This window comes from Prionailurus viverrinus, chromosome F2, assembly GCF_022837055.1.
Source record: "Prionailurus viverrinus isolate Anna chromosome F2, UM_Priviv_1.0, whole genome shotgun sequence".
Lineage (NCBI taxonomy): Eukaryota > Metazoa > Chordata > Mammalia > Carnivora > Felidae > Prionailurus > Prionailurus viverrinus.
This window is the reverse complement of record NC_062578.1, coordinates 73,770,173-73,795,779: the sequence shown is the minus strand read 5'-3', so window position 1 is coordinate 73,795,779 and position 25,607 is coordinate 73,770,173. Positions and strand designations below refer to the sequence as shown.

The window sequence follows — 25,607 nt, the reverse complement described above, 5'->3', positions numbered from 1 at the left end:
CAAGCAGGCTCTGCAGTGTGAGTGCAAAGCCCGATGTGGGGCTTGAACCCACAAACTGTGAGATCGTGACCTGAGCTGAAGTCAGATGCTGAACCAGCTGAGCCACCCAGGCGCCCATCCAGTCCTTATTTTAGTGCCCTGGTGATCACAGAGGCCTTGATTTGAGACAGTGAAGTCACAACAAGAAGCATGCTCAATCACTGGGTCACCGCATGGAGTACAGGTGCGCTGGAGAGGTACCCAGCCTACGATCTATGGATAACTCTGGATGAGTGAGGAATTAATAGGGGTTAATACCTGAGATTTGGGATTGTATGTTTCTTAGTACAGGGCTAGTCTCTCCCGACTGACACAGACCATATATAGAAGTGATCTAAAATGATTTAAAGCGTTTCTTCTGTGATATTCTCAAGATATAGAAATGTACTGATTATCATTGAGCATTTATTGATTGAGGATCCCATGTGCAGACAGTGTCAGCCCCTAAAAGGACACAAAATGGTGAGAGACATAGTCCTGGCCCCCAAAGCAGCCAAATTGAGGATGGCATAGATTGTAGAAATTAAACAGTGGAAATGCTTTTGTAGAGGACACACAACTTATAGCATCACAGCAGGTAGGATAACTTTGGGGAGGGATCCTGAGAACTTCAAGTATTGACTAGGAGGTGTATACATGGTGAGAGAAGGTCTTTCTAGGGGAAGGGAGCAGCATGTGCGAGTCACAGAGATACCTGTGACATAGCATGGCATATTTGGAAACCCAATCTGTCCATCGGCAGGGAATGGAAGTCCACGAAACCATGTTAGTTCCGATAATGGGAAGCTCACTGCTTTTCAAGATTAACAGTCCCGTCATTAAATGGATCTGTTCAGTAGGAAAAGTCTTTCTTATGCAAAACAAAAATACGTCCTCTCCTAGTTTTTCATGGCTTGGCCTTCATTCTCTTCTCTGGAGATGTCGAGATGAAAACTACACTCTTTTGGGGGCACCTGGCTAGCTCAGTCGGAGGAACATGGAACATGTGACTCTTGATCTTGGGGTTATGAGTTCGACCCCCACATTGGGTGTAGAGATTAATTAAATAAAACTAAAAAAAAAAAAAAAGGCTGGGGCGCCTGGGTGGCTCAGTCGGTTGAGCCGCCGACTTCGGCTCAGGTCATGATCTCGCGGTCCATGGGTTCGAGCCCCGCGTCGGGCTCTGTGCTGACAGCTCAGAGCCTGGAGCCTGTTTCAGATTCTGTGTCTCCCTCTCTCTGACCCTCCCCCGTTCATGCTGTGTCTCTCTCTGTCTCAAAAATAAATAAACGTTAAAAAAAAAAAATTAAAAAAAAAAAAAGCTAAACTCATTTTATGTGATAGTTCTTCAAATATTTAGGATACTGTTTACATTCCCCTGAATTCTGTGTTGCTTTCTTTCTCAGGCATTAGCTCCAATCTTTTAAAGGTGTTGTGTAAAGTTTTGCATGAAATCTGGCATATAGTACTTCCTCAGCATATGCTGGATGACCGAATGCGCAGGTCAGTTCAAAAGTAGTCAGCAGCAGGGGCACCTGGGTGGCTCAGTCGGTTAAGCGTCCGACTTCGGCTCAGGTCACGATCTCATGGTTTGTGGGTTCGAGCCCCGCGTCGGGCTCTGTGCTGACAGCTCGGAGCCTGGAGCCTGCTTGCGGATTCTGTGTCTCCCTCTCTCTCTGCCCCTCCCCCGCTTGTGCTCTGTCTCTCTGTGTCTCAAAAATAAATAAATGTTAAACAATTAAAAAGAAGTAGTCATCAGCAATGTGCGCTCCGTAAAAAACTGTGAAGGACGATCAGTTATTATACCTAGTGGTTAGCATTTATTGAACACCTAAATTTTTGCCAGGCAATTTACCGAGTTTTCTATTTGCACAGCAGCTCACTTAATGTCATCACCACCCTGTGATGTGGGGACTCATACTGTTCTATCTTGGGAGGAGGAAGAGGTTTGCAGAGGCGTAGTATCTTGCTCCATCACGTAGCTCAGAAATGGTGGAGTCGGGATTCGAACTGAGGCCTGTTGGACGTCAGAGCCTGTCTTCAGCTGTTTTCCAAGTGTCCTGTGTGATCCCATCTGACTCCCCTGCCAACGCTGTTGTGGCCATTTCACCTCATTTTTCTTTTTCTGAATACATACATTTAATAACATTCTAATTCCGGTGTGGTGAACATACGACATTTCACCTCATATTTTTCGTAGCATTTTTTAAAATGTTTATTTATTCTGGAAGAAGAGAGAGAGAGAGAGACAGAGCATGAGCAGGAGAGGGGCAGAGAGCAGGAGACCCGGAATCCGAAGCAGGCTCCAGGCTCCGAGCTGCCAGCACACAGCCTGACGTGGGGCTCGAACTCACGAACCTCGAGATCATGACCTGAGCTGAAGTCGGACGCTTGACCGACCAAGCCCCCCAGACGCCCATGCCTTCAAAGCCCATGCCTGCTTGATCCTTTCATGCGACTCCACGGAGAGAGTGATTTCAGTAGTGATCTCGTCAGGATTTTTCTGACCAAGAAACAGAACTTCAACTTTCCTTCCCTTTTCTTATTTCATTTGGATCAACTGCTCGGGAGCAAATGAAAAAAACCAGAAGGCTCACAAATATCTGTGGTGAAGTTTGGATTGATCATCGCCTTGTCCTGGTGTCCTTGGGTTTGCCTGCTTCCAGATGGCCCCTGTCAGGTTGGGGCAGGGCGGCTTCTCCAGTGCTGGAGGAGTTGAAGCACAGCCGAAATTACCCCTTATTCGCAGGAGGACACTTGAGGTCTCCTCCTTGAATGCGGATTATCTGCCAAGGTGCTTCCTGATTTCATTCTGCAGTAGGAAATTAAATAGTTGGAATGTATAATCGTAGTTACTAGCTATTACCTGTTTTAGTATTTTTTTTAAAGTTTATTTATTTATTTTTGAGAGGGGGTGGGGAGGGGCAGAGAGAGAGAATCCCAAGCAGGCTCCGCACTGTCAGCGCAGTGAGGTCATGACCTGAGCCAAAACCAAGAATCAGACCCTTACCCGACCGAGCCAGGCGCCTCGACCTGTTTTCTGTGTAACACACACTTTGCTAAACTCTTGGTATGAAGTCTTCATGATAACCCGACGGAACGATAGGAGGAGCTAGATCACCTTCCCGAAGCCATGTAGACAGTTAGCAAATGAGATTCAGCCGTGGCCGCAGTGGCACCAGTGGGCTGTGGGTGGGGCCGCATTGGACTTCGGTTGGAGCACTGTGGTTGGAGCCTGGCCTCCACACTCGCTCTGGTCCAAGCAGCTCCTCAAGGCTCTGCCCCTCACCTGCAACATCGGGACAGTAGAAGAGCCTACGTTAGAGTTGTTTTTCCAATGAAAAGAGAAAATATACGATTCTTAACTGCAATGCTTAGCTCATATTAAGTTGTCAAAAACATTAATCGCTATAATGAGCAGTTCTGGAGCAGTGGTTGAGTGGTTGCTAACTTTTCTTTTGGTCATGAATCTAATGAGAGACGTCCAGTGAAAAACCAAGATCTGAAAAACAACCTTACATCATGAACTTTCAAGGATGTATGGTGGGGAGAATAGGCCATCCCTGAATACTTCGCCTCAGCATACTGATTATTTTGAATTAAAGTTACCTACGAAACAGCAGATACAAGGACACTGTGACCTCCTTTGTCCCTTAAAAGCTGGAAATAAATCTGCCTTGTGGAGGTATCCTCCCTGTACCAAGAGGGGAGAGAGCATCCGTGGCCTGAGACAGAGAATTTGAGGGAATAAGGAACATTGCTATTTCTTCATTCATTTGCCCCCCTAAGCCCAAACCCCTCTGTTTTGTCCCGTCTTCACGAATAACTGTTTCTTGGTCTCAGAGGCACAAAAGCGGCCTGTTTTGGTCACTTCTTTGAGTGTCGTGTTTCCATGAGCTCCCATACGTACAAAATTAAATTTGTTTTCCTCCTGTTAATGTGTCTTATGTCAATTTAGCGAGTAGGCCGATCGAAGATCCTAGGAGGGGAAAGGGGAAAAGTTTTCCTCCCTTATCGTGGATTCCAGTACATCTGTAGGCATCCAAGGGTTAATAAATCCAAGGTTAATATTTCATGGGAAGACAGAATCTCCCAGATGGGGGATTTTTAAAATTGATGTTTCTGTAAGTGTTTCTCTTTCTTCCTTTAAGGCAGTGGCTTAAAACAAAAACAAAAACGCAAACAGAAAACAAAAAACCTCCTGTAGTAACTGCCTTTTCTATCAACAAACAACACTCACATCCTCCCCTGGGGGCCTGAAGTCTCTGGCCACCTGGAGCTCCGTGAAATTCCCCAGTTATTATGTGCTTACATGTTCAGCCACCATTCCTGTATTTTCTGCCTCAGCTCTCTCTGCATAATTATCTCCACATATTATTCCTACCCCATAAAAATGCATACAACCTGTCAGTGTGGAGCCAGCAGGGCTGTTCTGTGCTGCTGGGGTTTGCTGCGCAGATATTTTTTTCCTGTTGGTGGAAACGCTGAGAGCGACAGGGAATTTTTGGTTCAGGTGCCACCCTACTCTTTGGTGGGGGTGGAATGGGGATGGGACAGAGAGTGAGACGGAAATTCTTTTTGTTGTTGTTGTTAACGTTTTATTTATTTTTGAGACAGGGAGAGACAGAGCATGAACAGGGGAGGGTCAGAGAGAGGGAGACACAGCATCCGAAACAGGCTCCAGGCTCTGAGCTGTCAGCACAGAGCCCGACGCGGGGCTCGAACTCACGGACCGCGAGATCGTGACCTGAGCCGAAGTCGGCCGCTTAACCGACTGAGCCCCCCAGGTGCCCCAAGGAAATTCTTATCATTACGGCCCCAAGGACAGAGGCGAGACAAAGCAGAGTTCAAGTAACGGTTGAATGAATGATTTTAGTACATAGGCAAAGGAGGCCCAGTTACTCTCTGACTCCCATTTATTCCCCCAGTGTCAATAGAGAGGTTGTGTGTCATTACTCTGCCTTCCATTGGAGGTTTAGCTTTGAACAATACATACAAGGTCACAGCCGACGGGGAGCATTTAATGTAGTGTGTGTATCCATCAGATATTATGGAATCAACAGACCCGGTTTTCCTTAGCAAAGTATAAGGCAGAGGCAAAATGTGACCGTGATGGTGACTGTCTTTACTCATCTACTCATTTATTTATTTATTCCTTCAAATGCAAACATTTGTTGACAACCCGCTCTGTGGTATGTTTGGGACTGTGCCAGGCTCTCTTTGCCGCTGTGATTGTGGTGATTCTTTGCTGTGGGCGGCTCTTCGGTGCCATGGGGGACGTTCACAGCATCTCTGGTGTCTACTCACTGGATGCCAGAAGCGCCTCTACTTGTGATAACCAAAGATGCCTGAAGTCTAGCTCAATAGCCCTCGGGAGGCAAAATTGCCTCCAGTTCAGGACCGCCGTTCTCACGAATAAGGCATCCCCTCTGACATCAGTGTTAAAATAACCAAGAATATTAATAACCACACCGATAATCACAGTGTACGAAACGCCTCCTTTCCGTCCGGTTTTGTGCCGGGCACATCATCTTCTTTAATACTCACGACAATCTCATGAGTAAATATTTCTTTATGGATTTCTGAAGATTTATAATGAATATGTCTCATGCCGGCTGGCCGGTCTGAGGATCCAGAGGGGGACCAGCCGTAGGACTGGTAGGACCAGCCAAGAGGGTCCTTGGCATGGCCTCATGCAGGATGGGAATCAAATGCGAGCCAACAGGAGGTGAAAGCGGACTTTATTGAAGAGATGGAGAAAGCAGATACAGATTGACCAACCGGGAGACTTGGGAAGGAAAAGAGCATGAGTCTTGTCTTTGTTCCGGGTCTAGGGTTTTTATTGAGGATGGCGGTCTGGTATACCTACGTGTCCTCCGGGGCATCCAGGAAATGGTTAGAACCCTGACAAGGGCCCAGGTGTTTCTCCTTGGAGCCAGAGGGTCTTGGTGTAGAGATGTCTAGCTCCCGTGGTCTGGAATACGCATATGATGGCTTCATCAGGTCAGGTCTTCTCACCTGGTCCTTCCAACTTCCTGTCCCTTACAAGGGGGCATACGCTATTTGCGATAAAAGGCATGTATGGAGTGGGCTGGGGGTGCAGGTCCTAGCAAGAAAAGAAGCAGGAAAAGAAACAAAGGAGAAAAACAGCTACTTCTCTCCTGGGGTCCCTTCGGCTTGCCTGTGCCAACCCTATTCACAGTTATTCCTGGATGTGGGAATTTCAAACTTCTCAAAGCAAGAATCGATGTTTAAGACTAGAGAAAATACGGAATTTGTGTTCTTTGGGTTGGTAGAGGCTAAAAATGGAAAGACTATGCTTTCTTTCTTATTAAAAAAAATATGTATGTATGTATGTATTTATTTATTTATTTATTTATTTATTTATTTATTTTGAGAGAGGCAGAGAGAGCGTGCATGCGCGAGCAGGGGAGGGGCAGAAAGCGCAGGAGAGAGAGAGAATCCCAGGTGGGCGCCGCACTGTCACTGCAGAGCCCAACGTGGGGCTCGAACTCACAAACTGTGAGCTCATGACTTGAGCTGAAAACCAACAGTCGGACGTTCAACTTGAGCCACCCAGGCGCCCTGAAAGATCGTGTTTTCAAAAGGTGTTAGGTTATTCGATCCAGCAGAAAATGCTGAAGCAAGCATTTGCTTTAATATAAAGCAAACATAAAGGAGAACGTACAGGTAGCTAACCCTTCCTTTGCACTGTTAGTTTATGTTGGCTAAACTCTTCCTTTGATTCTCTGTGTATTTCTCTTTAATTTTTTGGAAGCGTATGTATTAAGTGAGTCAACCTTTACATTTATGCATCCTATCACTAATAACACGACGTTTTCTGGGCTTCAGAACAATAATTCATCATTGGGTTTCCGAATAGAAAGTCATGTTAGTTGCATAGAGTCCAAACATCCACTTTACTGTTGAAGAACCCAAAGCTAGGCAGCTCTAGGTCAGGGGTCTCTAAACTACAGCCTGTAAGTCAAATTTAGCCGTTCCTTGTTTTCGTAAATATATTTTTAGTGGGACACAACCACGCTCATTTGTGTTTATGTATTCTCCATGTTTGCTTTCAAGCCACGATAGGGTGGATTAGACTCTCTGTCCCTCAAAGCCTAAGATGTTTACTGTCTGGTCCTTCATAGAAGATGTTTGTCAGCCCCTATTCTCGGTCATACCACAAACCAGAGCTGGAAGAGATCCGGGCAGCAGTGTGGTGGAGGGGAAAATCCCTGGGCTCTAGAATCAGGACAGGCTTTGAATCCTGTCTCTGTCATTTGCAAGCTGTGTGGCCTTGAACATGCAACTTGATCCCTTTGATTGAATACAATTAGGATGAATATATTTTGCAATTTTGTTATGTGATGTATGATCGTCTGATAAAGTCTCTGGCACATATTCAAAATAGATGATATTAAAATACAGCACCCTTTCTACTTAATAATGGTGACTTTTACTCACTCATTCAGTCAACATTTATTGGAACACCTGGATGGCTCAGTCGGTTAAGACTTGGACTTCGGCTCAGCTCATGATCTCAGGGTTCGTGGGTTCGAGCCCCGAGTCGGGCTCCGTTCTGACAGCTCAGAGCCTGGAGCCTGCTTCGCATTCTGTGTCTCCCTCTCTCTCTGCTCCTCCCCTGGTCATTCATTCTCTCTCTCTCTCTCTCCCTCTCTCCCTCTGTCTCTCTCTCTCTCTCTCTCAAAAATAAATAAACATTAAAAAAATAAAAAGAAAAAATAAACATTAATTACAAACCAGTTACCTTGGGAGGGATTGAGGGCACAAGACTGGGCGTCTGAACTCAGTCAATGTCGGCCCAGCAGAGAGAGTGGGTCGGAGAGGCACCTCTTCCCGCAGGAGAGGACATTTTATCCAAGACCTTAAAGAAAGGTAGGGGGTGGCTAGGCACAAGAGATGGGGGTGAGCTAATGAATGTTTCAAGAGAAAGGAAAGAAGAATAATGAAGGACCTAAGGTTAGCAAGACACGATTGCTGGGGGGTGGGAGGGAGGGGAGGGTGGGGGATGGGTACCGAGGAGGGCATCTTTTGGGATGAGCACTGGGTGTTGTATGGAAACCAAATTGACGATAAACTTCATATATTGAAAAAAAAGGCACGGCACACTAAAAGTGCTTAAAAAAAAAGGTTCAGCACAATTTGGGTAATTCAGCCTTGGGAGGAAGTGGGGAGAGATGTGACTGAAAACGTGGGTAAGATCCACATGCTAAAAAGCCAAGGTAAGCAGACACTGTGAGTTGCTCTCCCCACGGCTATGGCCTTGTCTTTACCGAGAGAATCATGATTTTGTACGAGCAGCAATGTGCCCACCTTAGAGGACGCAGCGGTTATGGCCGCGGTTGGTCCCAGGCGAGCTCGTGCCTGGCATCTGGCCAAGGAGATGTAAACAGAAGAATCCTGAGGTCTCTCAGAAAAGGGTTTTCCAGCTTAAAAACATTGACGGAAAAGTCCTCCTCCTCTCTTCCTTTCCGGCTTTATTTTTTTTATATGAAATTTATTGTCAAATTTGTTTCCCTACAACACCCAGTGCTCATCCCAAAAGGTGCCCTCCCCGATGCTCATCACCCATTTCCCCCTCCTTCCTACCCCCATCAACCCTCAGTTTATTCTCAGTTTTTAAGAGTCTCTTATGTTTTGGCTCCCTCCCTCTCTAACCTCTTTTTTTTTTCTTCCCCTCCCCATGGTCTTCTGTTAAGTTTCTCAGGATCCACCTAAGAGTGAAAACATATGGTATCTGTCTCTCTCTGTATGACTCATTTCACTTAGCATCACACTCTCCAGTTCCATCCACGCTGCTACAAAAGGCCAGATTTCATTCTTTCTCATTGCCACGTAGTATTCCATTGTGTATATAAACCACAGTTTCTTTATCCATTCGTCAGTTGGTGGACATTTAGGCTCTTTCCATAATTTGGCTATTGTTGAAAGTGCTGCTATAAACATTGGGGTCCAAGTGCCCCTATGTATCAGCATTCCTGTATCCCTTGGGTAAATTCCTAGCAGTGCTATTGCCAGGCCATAGGGTAGATCTAGTTTTAATTTTTTGAGGAACCTCCACACCGTTTTCCAGAGCGGCTATACCAGTTTGCATTCCCAGCAACAGTGCAAGAGGGTCCCCGTTTCACCACATCCTCTCCAGCATCTATAGACTCCTGATCTGTTCATTGTAGCCACTCTGACCGGCGTGAGGTGGTATCTCAGTGTGCTTTAGCTGCCAGTCAGGTGGGATTATGCCTGGAGCCACTGTAGCGCTTCTGACCCGGCAGTAAAGGTCAACAGGGCTGAGGGCGGAGGAAAGAGGAGTGGGGAGAGGCAGGGATGCTTCATTGGATCAGCGTTGGCATTTGGGGCCGGTCACGGGTCCCCATGCTTCCTGTACAGAAAGCAGGGTGAAATCACAGAAGCCTTGGTGCCCGGGTCCCCCTCACCTGCAAACAGCTGAGCTCTAAATGAATTAGATGACCATATGTGACAAGTAGTTAGCCTCTGGGGGGAGGCCTCAGTTTCCTCATCTGTAAGATGGAAGTGATGACAGAACCATGCAAAGCATTGCCGTGAGGACGAAATGGTACAGACATTGAGAGAAGCATCGGGCCTGGTACCTAGTATGTGCTCTAAACGGTGGGCGGTATTTCCATTGTCGTCGTGTCGTTATCCGTAAACTCAAGTTTCTTGATGACTTTGGCATTCCTTTTTTTTTTAAGTTTGTTTGTTTGTTTATGTATTTATTTAGAGTGCAAGCAGGGAAGGGGCAGAGAGAGAGGGAGGGAGAGAGGACCCAAAACAGGCTCTGTACGGTCAGTGCAGAGCCCGACATGGGGCTCAATCTCATGAACCTTGAGATCATGACCAGAGCCGAAGTTGGACGCTTAACTGACTGAGCCACCCGGATGCCCCGACTTCGACCTTCCTAAAGATTACCTCGTGCTGGCATGAATCAGGATCTGTCATGGGTATTGCACAGGGAATCGATGAGATATTCTCCATAGCAGTTCTCTCCCCCACCCCGACTCCCACCCCCCACCCCGTCACAAACTGTAGGTTGTGATCCGTTAGCATCTTGAGAAATTAATTTATTGGGAAGTGAAAAAGAATAGAATAGGTTAAAATAGGCAATATTAGAATGTGTCGCATGTAGTAAGGATAGACATTATTTCTTAAGAGTTTTATGTATTTCCTTCATTTGTATGTGTATATGGAGTTGCACTTGGGAAGTGTATTTCCTATTGTCGATTGCATTGTAAAAAAATTTTTCTGGTTTTTTTCTTTATATATATTTTTTAACGTTTATTCACTTTTTTGAGAGACAGAGACAGAGTGCAAGCAGGGCAGGGGCAGAGAGAGAGGGAGACACAGAATCAGAAGCAGGCTCCAGGCTCTGAGCTGTCAGCACAGAGCCCAGTGCAGGGCTTGAACTCACGAACTGTGAGATCGTGACCTGAGCCGAAGTCGGACGCTGAACCGACTGAGCCACCCAGGCGCCCCTGTAAAAATTGTTTCTAAAAGACTGCTGTAAGGGGCCTTCCAACTCCAGATTCTGTGGTTATTCTCAGATGCTGTGGCTCATTCCGGCACTGTGCCTTCACGTTACACAACACTGTGATACCCTGCTGACTCACAGTCAGGAAACAGTTCCCTGGTCGACACGGGGGTTTTTCTCCATCACTGTTCATTCTTTTCTCTATCGGTCCTGCTTCGTTTTAAACAGGAGCTCAGGAAGATGAACCTCTTCTGTAGAAGGAACTCGTTGCCCGCCAAACTGAAACGGATGCTTAGCTGGTATCTTCAGAGGTCCCCAGTGGGCTCTTCTTTCCGGTCCCTGGGAGGGTGGAGTCACAGCCAAGGAGGCAAATGGGCCATGTCCTAGGAACGACTTTGTAGATTTTGTAGTTTTCGGATGGATTTCTCTACAGGTTTAATTCCCTCTTCTAATTGTAGTTTCTAGTGTTGACATCATGGACTGGGGATTTGGGCAGCAGATTTTTACTGGGAAACATATCAGACAACTTTGATGTAACCTTTTTTTTTTTTTTTCCTGAACGCGTAAGAGAAAAAAAGAAACTAATGTTAAATGCATCCGTAGATACAGATACAGATCACACGCGGTACCTGTTCTATTCCTGGCACTGCCCACTGCCAACTATAGATGATTACCTAAGCATTATAATTGGCGCCGTCTAGAAGGAGACAGGATTAGCATCAGAGACTTTGGCGTGCCTGCTCTGTCCACTGCTTGCATGACCTTGAGCAAGTCACTGACTCATTCTGAGCTTTGGTCGGTAATAAAAGCTGCCTTTGAGGGAGTACTTAACCATGCATCGGGCACGTTATAGATACTACTTATCAATCTGAGACCAATCCTGGGAAGTAGGTGCGTACATTCAGTAACTGAGTTAGGACCAGGTTGCTGGTCAGAGCCTGGATCCAGATTTGAACGCAAGTCTGGTTGGCCTCAAAGCCCACGGTCTTTCGTTACGTTTCTGTGTTTCCTCCTAAAAGTGGAGATAAAACCAAAAATGCTTGCCAACTCTGAAGGTTGTCTTAAAGTTGAAATCAGCTAAAATAAATGTGAAGATTTTGAGTGCTGTTAGTTCCTGTGATGATGACCATAATTTGTGTGATGATGGCAATTATTCTTTTTAGGAGCCCTAATAAACCCATACATGCTTCTTGTTACCACCACCCTCCTTACAGGCATACTTGACTAGGTTCTATTTACTTTTCAGTCTCCTGCACTAGACTGTGAGCGTATTGACAGAAGGGATCTTGACTTATTTGGTTGTATGTTGCTAATAACTGATACAATGCTTGCCACAGAGTCAAGTGCTCAGTGGTTGGTATACTGCAATGAAAATATGTCTAATTTCCAGTCTGTCACTACACAGAACATGCTTATATTTAAAGCCATTTCTGCATTTTAAGAACTCATCTTTTACATTGGAAAAGTTAAAAAAGAGGACTGGAAAACTATACAACCACACATTAATAGGAATTACAGGAGAATTACCTTTTTCTTTATATTTTCTAATTGTCTTTAGTAAACATGTTTCATTCATTCAATTAAGAGTTTGGGTTGTGTTTCTTTTCTTTTTCTGTGTGTGTGTGTGTGTGTGTGTGTGTGTGTGTGTGTGTGTGTGTGTGTGTGTTTTCACTACAAGGGGTGGCGTATTGATTCACCCAAACCCAGAAACATCAGCACCATTAACTGATCAAGTAAGTTCTGAGCTCCTGAGTCTTAGAAGAGGTGGAGTGGAAGGTGAACAAAAGAAAAGGCCGTGGCTTGCTGTCTGGATTGGGACAAGGAATGGGAGTTTCCTGGGCTGCACCGTGACCTTTATAAATTGTTGAATTTCAAATCTGGAAGCAGGAGTTGAAGCCACCCCTTCCATGGCGTTACCTTACAGAAAGTCTTCCCAGAGTCTCTGATAATGGTTACATGCCTTCTGCTTTAAGATTCCATGGGATGCAAACAAAGGAAATCCCATTTCAATATTGATCAGAGTGGATCATGACAATGCACCCTAAGTGGAGTTAAGCATTTGCCCCTCCCAAGTTTCAACTATTGGCCCCAGCGCAAAAGAGAATATACAGAATATTATTTCGACTTCCCTGAGTCTTAGCTAGACCCCACTGAACACACTCTATCTATTAACCAGTCTTCAGATGTACTGGCTGTCAGGTCTGTCACAGTTTTGTTGCCAATTTTTGGATGTAGTCATGGCATAAGTTTTGGAAGCACGTGGCTCTGAGTCCTAAGATGAACTATATCCCCAGTGAGCTATGTAGAGACCATTTAAAGTGACATTAAAAAAATAAAATCATGATAAATGAGGAGGGTGGTAGGAATAATAATTGCCAACATTTTGGGGTGCCTGTTATGCACCAGGCCCTGAGCAGTGGGCTTTACAGGCAAGATAACATTTCAGCCTTGAATTCCGAGTGTTGGCTTCTCAAAGTGTGTAATACGTAATATGTGGACAGTAGGAGTAACCCACACGGAGTGATGGCATGGTTTCGATCCCATAATGTATGTTAAGTACTTAGAAGAAAGCTGGCACATGATGAACACAACCTAAAGATATAATAATAATCATGGCACCCGCAAAGGGCCATGATACCCTAAGTGAGGCCAGTCCTCTGCAGAATACTGTGGGGTACGAGCTCTTCTACTAGGACAGCAGGGAGTTCATTGGCCTGAGTTCATTGGAGTACAAGTTTATTGAGAGGAGGCGGGGCAGAGGGGAAGAAGTGTTTCTCATTGATCTGTGTAGCCATTTTGTCTGGAGCCAGGAGCTGAAATTGAGTGTTTTAGAAGCTTTTTTTTTTTTGAAAGAGAGAAAGTGCAAGTGAGCGAGGGGCAGAAAGAGAGAGAGAGAGAGAGAAGTGGGGTTCACCTGAATAAGGATTGCGTTTACCTGAAGGGGCTCATGTTCACCCGAGGCAGGTCTCGGGCTCATCCACCGATGTGGGCCTTGATCTCATGAACTGTGAGACCATGACCTGAGCCAAAGTCAAATGCCTAGGGACTGAGCCGCCCAGGTGCCCTGAAATTGAGTGTTTTAATTCATGACTGTCTTTTAAATTAGCTTTTTCAGAATAATCTCCTGGGTTTTGATGTGTGTGTCAGTGGCACCCCAGAATGTCTTCGGCCAGTGTAGTGAACGGATTCAGTAAGAGTATGAGCTCTGGAGCCAAATCGCCCAAGTTCAAATCCTGTCTCCAGAACACGCCAGCTGTTAAGTCTGAGCAATTTCCTTAACCTCTCTGGGTCTTAGTTTTCTCATCTATAAAACAGTGATAATAATCGTATGTACTTTCTTGAATGTTTTTGAGGATTAAATGGGTTAATAGGTACCAAATACCTGGGAGAAAGCATGAAAAATGTTGGCTATATATGTATGTCTTTTTTTTGTAGAATAAAGGAAAGACAAGGTTGGAATGATTCTCCCTCGACCAGCTAGCTCTTTGATTAAAGAGCTTTAAATAAGCCTCAGCGTAACACACACGTTTGCATGTGCGTGCAGACACACACACACACACACACACACACACACACACACACACACCCCTCCAGCCTCTCAGCTGTACAACAGCCACCTCTTTCGAAGATGTCGCATCCAAACTACCCTAAGGTCTCGTTGCATTGTAGGGCCATTCATTATTGAAATCGCCTCTCGCTGCAGGAAATCAGGATGCGGCAATATTGAAATGCCTGTGTGAGATAGACTATGAAGTGTAGGTGAGAAGGCAAGAGTCCTAGCAAAAATCCACGGGCCGGCGCATATTCAGAGCGCAGCCCTCTCATCCTATTAGGAGATGTTTCTATTTCCATGTTGCAAACAGGCAAAGAGCCTGAATTAGATTAGTGGGAATGTTAATTTATCTCCTAATACTATAGCCTCAGTGTGGAGTGTGTGTGTGCGTGTGCGTGTGTGGTGCATTTTTCTTAAATTTATATTCAAAAGTCCTCATGATATTGTTCAAGGTAATGGATGATAGAGGTATAGGACATTTCTCAGTAATACACAAACAAAGCCAAACTCAAATCATGTGAATTGCTTCATTCGTGGGGATAAAACTAAATTGCTCGGCAAGGCAGGGAGTCGGAAGAGAACAGAAAAGGTCCAGAGGGAGCAGTGGAGGAATGTTCAGTACATTCTCCTTGTTATTTCCGCATTTGTCAAAATGGAAGGCACCCCCCTCCTATTTTATATTCTTAGTTCTATACACAAGGCAATCGATGGCATTATAAATAAGTCTATTTTTGTTATGTGTATGAGACTGCTAAGGAAATGGAACAGAAAATCACTTTCCAGTCTAGCCTCAAAATCGATGTTTTCCAAATTATTTTTCTTACAAAACTTCTATTTGTCTCCTAGAATTCCCTTTCATTTACCACCACCCCTGTGTTTTTTTTTTTAAAAAAGGTGTCTCACTATCACTTTTGACACTTGTGATCTCTATCATAAACTCAAACCCTTAATTCTGTATTGATGCTTTTCTCATGAAGGCTCTAAGATCCCTGGAGGCAGGGGCCATTCCTATACTTTTCTCTCCCCTGGGGAACGTGGCATAAGTTCAGCAAAGTTCTAGCAGACGAGGAAGCAAGCTCCTCACACTTTGCAAAGCAGGATCATGCAAAAATCTTAGGTTGAATGCCTGTTATGTGTCAGGGAGGGAAGTAAATGCTTGATGTCATTTGATCTGGACCCAGCACGGTTGCCCCAGGGCTTGAGCCGCCCCTAACCCTCTTCTCCCCAACCCACTGTCCCTGGGCCATGACTGATTGGTTTGGGGAAGAGACAAACCAAAGCTGAGCCAATCAGATGCTTCCTCATGGGAATCAGCTGGCATTGCTCTGGAAAAAAAAAAGCCTCACAGGCACCTCCAGCCGGGCGGCCCTCTTCAGCCCACCCAAGAGCTTGCTTCAGATTTGCTTCTTTTGGTTTCCGATAGCCCCATCTCCAATTTTGGGGAGGTATTGGATGTAAGCTGTTGAGTGATTTGCCCCCAACCCTGTGGAGTGGGAGAGCAGGTCTGATGGCCCTCCAGATCCACTGTCTCCACCACCGTGTGCCCAGCAGCTCTTACCTCAGCCTCACAAGAGCCCCATAAAACCCGAAATCCTCCACTTCCTCTCTGCAGCGTGAGATCCGGAAGCCCACAGCCTCCGTGAGGCTCGATGTCACACATAGTAGCTGGCTCCACTGGTCGAGTTTCTAGCTTCTCGAAGCGTCCGATTCAGAAAGGATTTATTGGCTCTTGACTATGTTTCGGACCTTACGCGAACTCCCACGAGTTAGTTCAGAATTAATGCCTACAAAAACCATCCGTTCCATGCAGATCCATACCGTCCCCATACCTTCCAAGGAGCCTGGACCTTTCGCCGCCTCTCCCCCTGCCGCCGTGGCAGCCAGGTCCGGGTGGCTAAGTCGGTGAAATGACATTGACTGGAAAAGTACACGTGGTGCCTGCCACCGGGAATTTGAAGCTGGCGGTTAGAAGTGGGAGCTGAAATGTGTGGGTCAGGATGTGGAGAGGACACTGGGAGGTCACGATGGCCCTGAACGACCTGGAGTAAGCACCTGAAGCCTTATTTGGAGGAGAACGGGACCCTCGAACTAGCACAGGGAACGAGGAAGAGTCACACAGACACCATCATACGCACCCACACACAGCTGCATCTGTTGGGAAGAACCAACAGCCTATTTTTCATATCATTTGTAATTTTCTCACAGTCCATGTAACGAACTTCGGTTACGTTTCAGTGAAAATTATCTTCCAGAGTAGTTTGGGTTCATTTTCGTTTTTTTAAAGTAGGCTCCCCACCCATCATGAGGCTTGAACTCACGACCCTGAGATTAAGAGGTGTGTGCTCTAGGGGCACCTGGCTGGCTCAGTCAGTTGAGCGTCCAACTCTTGATTTCAGCTTTGGTCATGATCCCAGAGTCGTGGGATCAAGCCCCATGTCAGGCTCCCCATGGAGCCTGCTTAAGATATTCTCTCTCTCTCTCTCTCTCTCTCTCTCTCTCTCTTTCTCTCTCTCTCTCTCTCTCGTGCGTGCTTGAGCTTTCTCTCTCTCTAAAAAAAAAAAAAAAAAAAAAAAGTCACACACTCCACACACTGAGCCAGCCAGGCACCCCCGGAGGTTTTTCCCCTGGGAACGGGGAGGGGTAACTTCACTACATGAGTACGTGTGGCCCAGAACTTTGTGCAAATGAAGTATACAGCAGTGTGATCACTTAACTGTATTTACACAAAAACGAACTGAAAAAAATGAGCACGGGTTCTAGGACTGGGTTTCTTTTACCGATTTAGAAACAAAAGAAAACATAAAAAAGCTGTGCCTAAAATGAATCTTGTTTTTTGTTTTTTTTTTTGTTTGTTTGTTTTGTTTTTTTAATAAGTGGCCACCTGGTTCCAGCATCCCATAAAATCCAGGCACTTGACCCTTGGTATCGCTTCTATTCAACTTTCTATCATGGGAATGAATTGGTCTGCTTTCTCCGCCCTTATCTTGAGCCGGTCACGTACAGGGTCCCTGGCCAGTGGACTGAGGCTTTGTCTAAAGCAACAAGGGCAGCTCAGGGCATGTGGGGGAGGGTGTTTCTTTCTTCCCCGTGGTCCTTTGAGACTTTCACCTTCTCTGGGTGAAGAGGCTGTTTATCCTTGTAAACGCAAAACGTTTTAGCTTTTTGCCAGTTTTCTGTTAATGGCGAGACAATGGAAGCAAAGAAAGTTTTATTGAAACTTGGTGAAAAATAAGGACAAAAGAACCAGGGTATGATCAACAAGAACGGAGGCAGGAAGATTGCTACCTGAGCACGTCCTGGGGCATCCATGCTCCCAGGAACACTCTTCAGCCATTGAATTGCAGGGAGGTCCAGAAACTTACAAAAGAGTCCAGCAGAAAGAGAGGGGGGCTTGGGCTAGGAGGGTGGGTGGGATTTGAGGGAGGCTATTTATGAACCCGTCTGGGTGCTTTTCAGTGTTTTCAACCCCGATGGTCACAGCAGTGTGTATCCCATGTACGCCACACCCACCCCTCGCTCCCACACACGCTCACGGAAGCACACTTGTCCATAGTGTGGCCTCGACAATTGAGAAGCGTAGCTAACACCTTCATCTAGGAATCCGTGGTAACTTTTTACTTTCAAGTTGCAGCTCCGTTACATGCAAATTCTTACAATACTACTCCTCCTCTCACCTTTGTGAAAAGATCCGGCCACCAAAAAAGGCTGAGAAATCAACCGGGAACACGTATAATAAGAATAACAGTCATGGCTCTGTGCCAAAGCCCTGTCTTTACTTCTAATGTCTGCTCTCAGAGCCCAGACTGGTTCTTCTTCTTCTTCTTTTTTTTTTTAAGTCTATTTATTTATTTTGAGAAAGACAGAGAGAGAGAGAGAGTGCAAGCTGGGGGGTGGGGGCGGGAGGGGAAGAAAAAGAAGGAGGGAGAGAGTTTCCCAAGCAGGTTCTGTGCTGCAAGCCCAGAGCCCAACGCGGGGCTCAAACTCAGGAACTGTGGGATCACGACCCGAGCCGAAGATCCAGAGTCAGACTCTTAACCGACTGAGCCACCCGGGCACCCCAGCCGAGAGTGGTTCTTAACATTCAGTTTGCAGTGGGTTCAGGGAAGGCATTCTCAGATTGCACTGGCAGGTGTAGTGAAATCATTTGAGTTGTGCTGTGAACCTTTCGCCTGTGCACAGCCATACTTTGTTTTATTGTACCTACCTTTATTGTGCTCCATGGATGCTGCTTTTTTCTTTGTTTGTTTTTTAACATACTGAAGGTTCATGGCAGTCTTGCGTCAAGCAAATCTATTGGCATCATTTTTCCCGACAGCATTTGCTGGCTTCCTGTCTCAGTGTCACATTTTGGTAATTCTCACAATATTTCAAACTTTTCACCATTACTATATCCGTTACAGTGATCTGTCGTCAGTGATTACGACTCACTGAAAGCTCAGAAGGTGGTTGTTATTTTTTAATTGAGGTATGTACGTTGCTTTTTCAGACATAATGCTATTGCACACTTAGTTGTCTACAGTAAGCTAAGTCACATAAATGTAGCTTTAATATGCCCTGGGAAACCAGAGAATTCATTTGACACACTTTCCTGTGGGGGTTTAGAACAACGCCTGCAACATCTGCAAGATATGCCTTATAGGCTTTAAGGCTCTGGCACATTGTAGAACTTGAATCAATCAATCAATCTATCTATCTATCTATCTATCTATCTATCTATCTATCTATCTGCCTTGGAGAATTACTATGTGGAAAACTGTCCTAAGCCACGGAGAAATGAAGATGAATAAGGCATGAGCCCATCACTGAGATGCTCACAGGCTGGTGATGGTAGTCAAGGGGGAAGCAGAATTGAAAATGACCAAATGCATTGTCTCGTGATCTGTTAATGAAACAGAAATGCAACAGAATGTGTTTGAAAATTTTAGAATAGTTCCCCGTTGGGAGGGAGATCAGGTGAATATGAGGAGAAAAAGGAATAAAGGCATTCATAAAGAGGAAAAAGGAAAGAATATATTAATGAAAGGGAAGCCATTTCACTTAACTGTTCCTGTGTAAGCAAGAGCAGTGGAATAGCATTTATTTCTATGTTTGCAGAAAGCTTGTAAGTTTCAGCAATGACTCTGACACAGTTGAAGTCAGTGCTGACAGCTGGGCTTGGAGGCGCAGAGGGAGGACAGGGCAGCGGCCGCAGAAATGGACGTGGACCTGGGACAGATCGCGCCCTGCTATACTGGCTAAGGGTATAGGTCTCTGCACTTGTGAGGAGCAACGAGCAGGTGATCCATACCGTGCTCCCCTGCCTGTGACCCCTGTATGTTATTTGCAGTTTTTTTTAGCATATTTCAGTATGTTCCTGCTCAAGGTTACAATTTGATCTCTATCTACAGACTGATTCGTAGGGGTTTCTTTTGATAACCCTGAGCTTGAAGAGCTCCTTTTGTGTCAGCTGACATTGATATCAGTTCCCCATTGTGTGGTATTCAGGGACCTTGTTGAGATATTTTATTGGGTGAGTGGATGGGCACAGACTCAAAAAGAGTACCAGGAAGAAAGGAACATGTGTTGAGTGTTTGCTCTGTGGCATCTCGTTTATTTCTCAGACAATTGCAAGTTTTGCTTGTCTCATTTTCACACGGGGAATTTGAGACTCACAGAGGCTACTTCATTTGCCCAGCACCATAAAACTCATTAATAGTGGTCCCAGGATGTGAGCACAAGCTTATCGGTCTCCAAATTGCACGCTCTTTGTACTAAACCCCGAAGGGAGATAATGATGCCCATTGTCTTCCCGGAATTTATGCCGACACAATATTGCGATTTCTTCAGCAATTTCGGGGCACCCCTGACCACAGCTATGGACAATTCTTAATACTTTGAGTCAATGCTTCTCTTTTTTTAATAATTATCATTTTATTTATTTATTTTTTAATAAGAAATTTATTGTCACATTGGTTTCCATACAACACCCAGGGCTCATCCCAACAGGTGCCCTCTTCAATGCCCATCACCCATCCTCCCCTCCCTCCCACCCCCCATCAACCCCCAGTTTATTCTCAGTTTTTAAGAGTCTCTTATGGTTTGGCTCCCTCCCTAACTTTCTTTTTTTCCTTCCCCTCGCCCATCGTTGAGTCAATGCTTCTCAAACACAGCCTCCTCATTCCCATAGCTGTAGCTTTGATTAGATAGTGAGCCTGGTCATAATTTCCTCCTTCGTTGTCTGCCTCCACCCACTGAAATTTCTGAAACTCTGTCACAGTCCCATCTTTTCCCCTTACTGCTCCTGCCCCTGTGGCCTCAATCTGTTCTGCACTTTCAATCCCAAACATACGTCTTTGCAACTAACGATGTCCTGCTTTAAAACATCCTCTAATTTATTTACACGTGTAAGTGGTCTCTTTTCAGCTGTACACAAAATGCACCACTTCGTATCCTTGATCTTCTGTTAAGTTTCTCAGGTTCCACCTATGAGTGAAAACATATCATATCTGTCTTTCGCTGACTGACTTATTTCACTTTGCATAATGCCCTCCAGTTCCATCCATGTTGTTGCAAATGGCAAGGTTTCATTCCTTTTCATCTCCGAGTAGTATTCCGTTGTATATATAAACCACATCTTCTTTATCTATTCATCAGTTGTTGGGCATTTGGGCTCTTTCCATGAATTGGCTATTGTTGAAAATGCTAAAAACATTGGGGTACCAGTGCCCCTGTGAGTCACCACTGTTTTAATTTTTTTTAAGTTTATTCATTTTTGAGAGACAGAGCACGAGTGGGGGAGGGACAGACAGAGAGGGAGACACTGAATCCGAAGCAGGCTCCAGGCCCCGAGCTATCAGCACAGAGCCCAACGTGGGGCTCGAACTCACGAACTGTGAGATTATGACCTGAGCTGAAGTCGGATGCTTAACCGACTGAACCACCCAGGTGCCCCTGAAGCATTGTGTTAAAAGCAAAGGGAAGTCAGTGAGAACTGGAGAGATGAGTAGACTTTGAATAATTAAAGGCAGGGGAAGGGCATGAGAGGGTGCTTTCCTAGAGAAGGGTTTCCGGCAACCCCTGAAAGCCAGAGCGTGTTTGTGCTGGGCAAGCTTGGGAGTTGGTAAACTGGGAACCAGCACTGGAGACCTAGCTCAGGCATCCCATAGGATGTGGCTCCTGTCCTTTCCCTAGCTCTCCCCTTGTGGACGTTGATCTGGGATTCTGTTGAGATAAGGGAATTTGCGAAACATCTATCCGTTTCAGTTACGTTTTAGGGAGAGAGAAGTGGTAGGACCGGGAGACAGCAGAGCCCGGTGGAGGTGACGTTTTGTGCGGCATCTTCTTGTCCACAGCCGCACGTCCACGTTTCGGCCTGTTGTCAGCCGTGGCCGCACAGAGTAGGACGGGGTACAGCAGGCGGGAGGCTACAGGAGGCAAGCCTTGTCTGGTGGTGGCTCAGTCGGTTCAGAGTCGACTTCAGCTCAGTGATCTCACAGTTCTTGAGTTCGAGCCCCCTGTCGGGCTCTCTGCTGTCAGCGCAGAGCCTGCTTGGGATTCTCTGTCCCTCCCCGCCACCCCCCCCCCACTCTGCCCCTCCCCATGCTTGCTCTCTCTCTCTCTCTCTCTCTCTCTCAAAAATAAACATTAAAAAAAAAAAAAAAAAGGCTTGTTCCAAAGAGCCCTTTGAGGAGTAGAGGCAGTACCTCCGTTGTGCAGTAGGTGGTGCCATTGCCTCTGTGTCCTGAGGTTGAAGAACCATTTGACAGACTTGTTTCTTCTTTGCTCCAGGGGGGTCTCAGTCTCAGGACTGATGATGTCGTGTAGGCTGCGCGGGAGAGGGAGAAGGGGGTCTAACAGGTACTGAGATACGCTTATGTGCCAGGAGGGCACCAGGCGGCCTGCGCGATGACTCTGGGGCGCCCCCTCCTCCTCCACTCTTGCTCCCCTCTGTTCTTTCTGCCCCCCTCCCCTCCATCTTACTTTTCATTGTCACCATTGCAGCCCCCAGCCACTGAGGGCTGCGAGCCAGACGCCTGGCCGAGCCCCTTCATGCATGATTTTATTTAGTCTTTACCCCAAACTTTGCTGGGCCCCATGGTTGTCCTTCCTTTGCAGAGAAGACAGTTGAGCCTCAGAGAGAGAAAGTAGTTTTCCAAGATCATACAGGTAAGAAACAGGAGAACACAACTCTGAGCCTAGTTCAGCCTTTCTCAATAGTAAGTATCTACCTTTTGTTACATCATGTTTGTTTTTTAAGTTTCTTTTGAGAGAGAGAGCAAGGGAGGAGCAGAGAGAGAGAGGGAGAGAGAATTTTCTGGCAGTGCAGAGCCCGATGTGGGGCTCGATCCCACCGACCACGAGATCACTACCTGAGCCAAAATCAAGAGTCAGACGCTTAACCGACTGAGCCACCCAGTCGCCCCCATCGCGTTTATTTTTTAAGGTTCAGGTTTGCAAATTACCGCATATTGCCACAGTCAGGGACTGTTGTCCTGTGCTCTACACCTCTGAACTCCCCACGGTTACACAGTGAGTCAACACCAGAGCTGAGCTTAGAAGCCAGGGTCCCGATGGGGTCCAGTTCTCAGCACCTTCTTGTTGCCTCCAGACGTTGGCGACTGGCCTTGTTACCACCTACTCGGCTTCCTTCTCCCTGGAGTGTGTCCTCGCCTCTTTCCTTCCCATCCCTTCCCAAGCGTGTCCCTCTTCTCAGCTGCATCTGGGAACACTGGCCTTTCTCTCCTGTTACAGAACTGAACAGCTCAGGCTCGTCTGCTCTCAGGCCCGAAGGTGAGTTCCTCTGCATCCCTGTTGGTCCCTGGTGGTATATGTGCACACAGGCATCGTTCCCTCTGCCAGGGGTTTTGGGGATTGTAGCTGATGTTCCAGCACACGGATACACAGACACGGACACACAGCCACGCTCTAATGGCTGAAAACCCATCCTTTTCTCCTTTCTGGTATTTACGTCTCGGTAAGTTGAGAGTGAGTTAGGGAATCCCTAGATCGAACTCTACTTGCTACAAACAGGATTGTGGGTAGGAACTGAAAGAAGCCTGTGTGGGCTAAGTGAGGGTAGGCATGGGACCCAAGTCAGGAAGATGACTAAGAAATCTATGGACGCTTGGACAAGTCAGTGAGTTCTCTGAACGTTTGTTTCCTCATCTGTAAATCAGAGCGAAAGAGAATGACAAAACTCCATCTCCGCGAGCTGCTGTGATTGGACTCCCCGACCCCCACCTCCCTCACCTCTGATCCATCTTTCAAATCAGCACCGTGGTCCCCCCTCTACTCCCCACATCACCTTTCGTGACTTCTCATTAGCTTCACAGCAAGGTCCAAACTCTCAGCACGGCGCGTCTGACATTCAGCCTCGTTCATTCTGTAAGCATTTATTGAGACGGTGCACAGGGACTGTGTGTGGTAAGCATTGGGAAGCCTATAAGAAAGAATGCCCGTCCTTCTTCTGAAGGGACTGCCCATTTCTGACCCTTTTCTACAATCCAGCCATGCAGAACTGTTGAGGGGCTCAGATTTACCATTATGTCGCCACCCCGGACCTTTGAACATGCTATTCTCTCTGCCTGGCATTTCCCCACCCCTTCCCCTGTCTTCCCGGAACACTAAGCTTTCCTTTCCTTATTTAGGTGCAAACCTTGTCTGTAAAGCCCACCCTGAACACTTAGGCAGAACTGTCCTCCTCTCTTTTCCCTCCCTCCATCATGCACCCCTTTACTGCTCCCTCAGCTCTACCCCCACTAATAGCGGTGATTTACCTACATTGTCTTCCTGCAGAGGATAGGGGTACAGTTTATTCAGTCACCTAACTAGCGTCTGGGGGGTGGGTGCTTCACTCTTGCTTTTACCATCAACCACTGACAGAGTGCTTGCCATGCATTAAGTCAAGTTTATGTGCTTTATCTCATCCAATCGTCCTTAGCAACTATATGAGTCTGGTATGCACGCCCGTTTTACGGATACGAACATTGGGCCCACACATAGTTAAGGAACTTGTGAAGGTTACCTCGTTGCTAAGCGTCCGAGCCAGGATTTGAACCCACGCATTCTGACTCTGAATCCTGTGCTCCTGCTACCAGACACGCCGCCCCTGGTGAAGGCTGATAAACATGCTGAGTGAGCGAACTTTGAATCACAACGACTGTTCCTTTACCCTTACGTAAGCGAAGCCCCTATTCAGTGCGTTTCAGAATACTCGTAGTGAGGATTAGGTTTGCTTAAGTTCCCGTCTTCTGCAGAGCAGTACTTTCGTACGTTACAATACAAAATGAATTACTAGAGGGGCACCTGGGTGGCTCAGTCGGTTGAGCGTCCGACTTCAGCTCAGGTCACGATCTCACGGTTCGTGAGTTCGAGCCCCGTGTCGGGCTCTGGGCTGATGGCTCGGAGCCTGGAGCCTGCTTCCGATTCTGTGTCTCCCTCTCTCTCTGCCCGTCCCCCATTCATGCTCTGTCTCACAAATAAATAAACATTAAAAAAAATTTTTTTTAATAAAAAAATAAAAAAAATGAATTACTAGAGAAAAGATCACACGCTAGGATATTGTGATGATATCAAATTGCCTCAAATATTTCGAAATATTTCCTCTCTGTTCCCATCCTTAACATGTGGACCATCTTTGAACAGCACTGCTCTATCCGACTGCCGGCTCGGACTGGCCACGTGTTGAGGACGCATTGCAGAATGAATCTGGATCGTATAGCTGACGGTTTTGACGAAGAAAAATGGAAAGCTGAACATCTTGTGGGTTTTTACCATGAGTCAGATCCTTTCCTGGGCTCTGTGCGAAGAGAACCGTCTCGTTCTCCAGAGGCGATGCTGCGGCAAGGGGTCTAGGCGAGACCTGTACCCTAGAGACCACTTGACGGTATCTTATATTTGGAGAGGCAAATAGGCCAGAACGTTAAAACAGCCCAAACTACTATTTCAAAAGACTGTATTGCCCTTTCGTGCTCACATTTGTTTTTGGAAGGGGATTGATGAACTGTTCTATTGATTTAATAAGGCAGTGGCATTATTCACGAGTTCTCCGGTAGCACATTATATTCTATAAAAAACCCTCTCTATTGGAAGTTTTTTTCATTGTATTTTAACACACTGGTTACTTTTCTAATGTTTACTGTTTTGAGAGAGAGAGAAGGGGAGAGGGGAGAGAGAGAGGGAGACACAGAATCCAAAGCAGGTTCCGGGCTCTGACCTGTCAGCACAGAGCCCAGCACAGGGTTTGAACCCACAAACCACGAGATCATGACCTGAGCCGAAGTCAGACGTTTAACCAACTGAGCCACCCAGGAACCCCCATACAGGTTATTTTTGATGGCCAGTATGGATGCTGAAGCAGTGGGGTTGGGGAAACATACCAGATGCAAAAGAATAAATAACATCAGACATTGCACCTTGAAAGAACCCATAGAGTTCTGGCTCAAGGGTCCCATTGTATAGGCGAGGAAACCAAGCTCTTGGGGATGGGAGTTCATGCCCGGAGCTACAGATATACAGTGTTTGTTAGTAAATGAGCTGGGATAAAAAGCCTAA

General features: G+C 46.2%; 1 long non-coding RNA gene across 3 annotated transcripts in view; it reads left to right on the top strand.

The window, feature by feature from the left end:
- LOC125156586 (uncharacterized) overlaps positions 1 to 25,607 on the top strand; it is a 132,785-nt gene that overhangs the window by 56,973 nt on the left and 50,205 nt on the right. The window contains exon 4 of one of the 3 annotated variants that reach the window (XR_007148688.1): positions 24,699 to 25,202. The exons of the other annotated variants lie outside the window; for them this stretch is intronic. This is a non-coding gene — a long non-coding RNA (uncharacterized LOC125156586). Of the gene's footprint in view, positions 1 to 24,698; positions 25,203 to 25,607 lie in introns of those variants that run through there. 3 annotated transcript variants of the gene reach the window in all.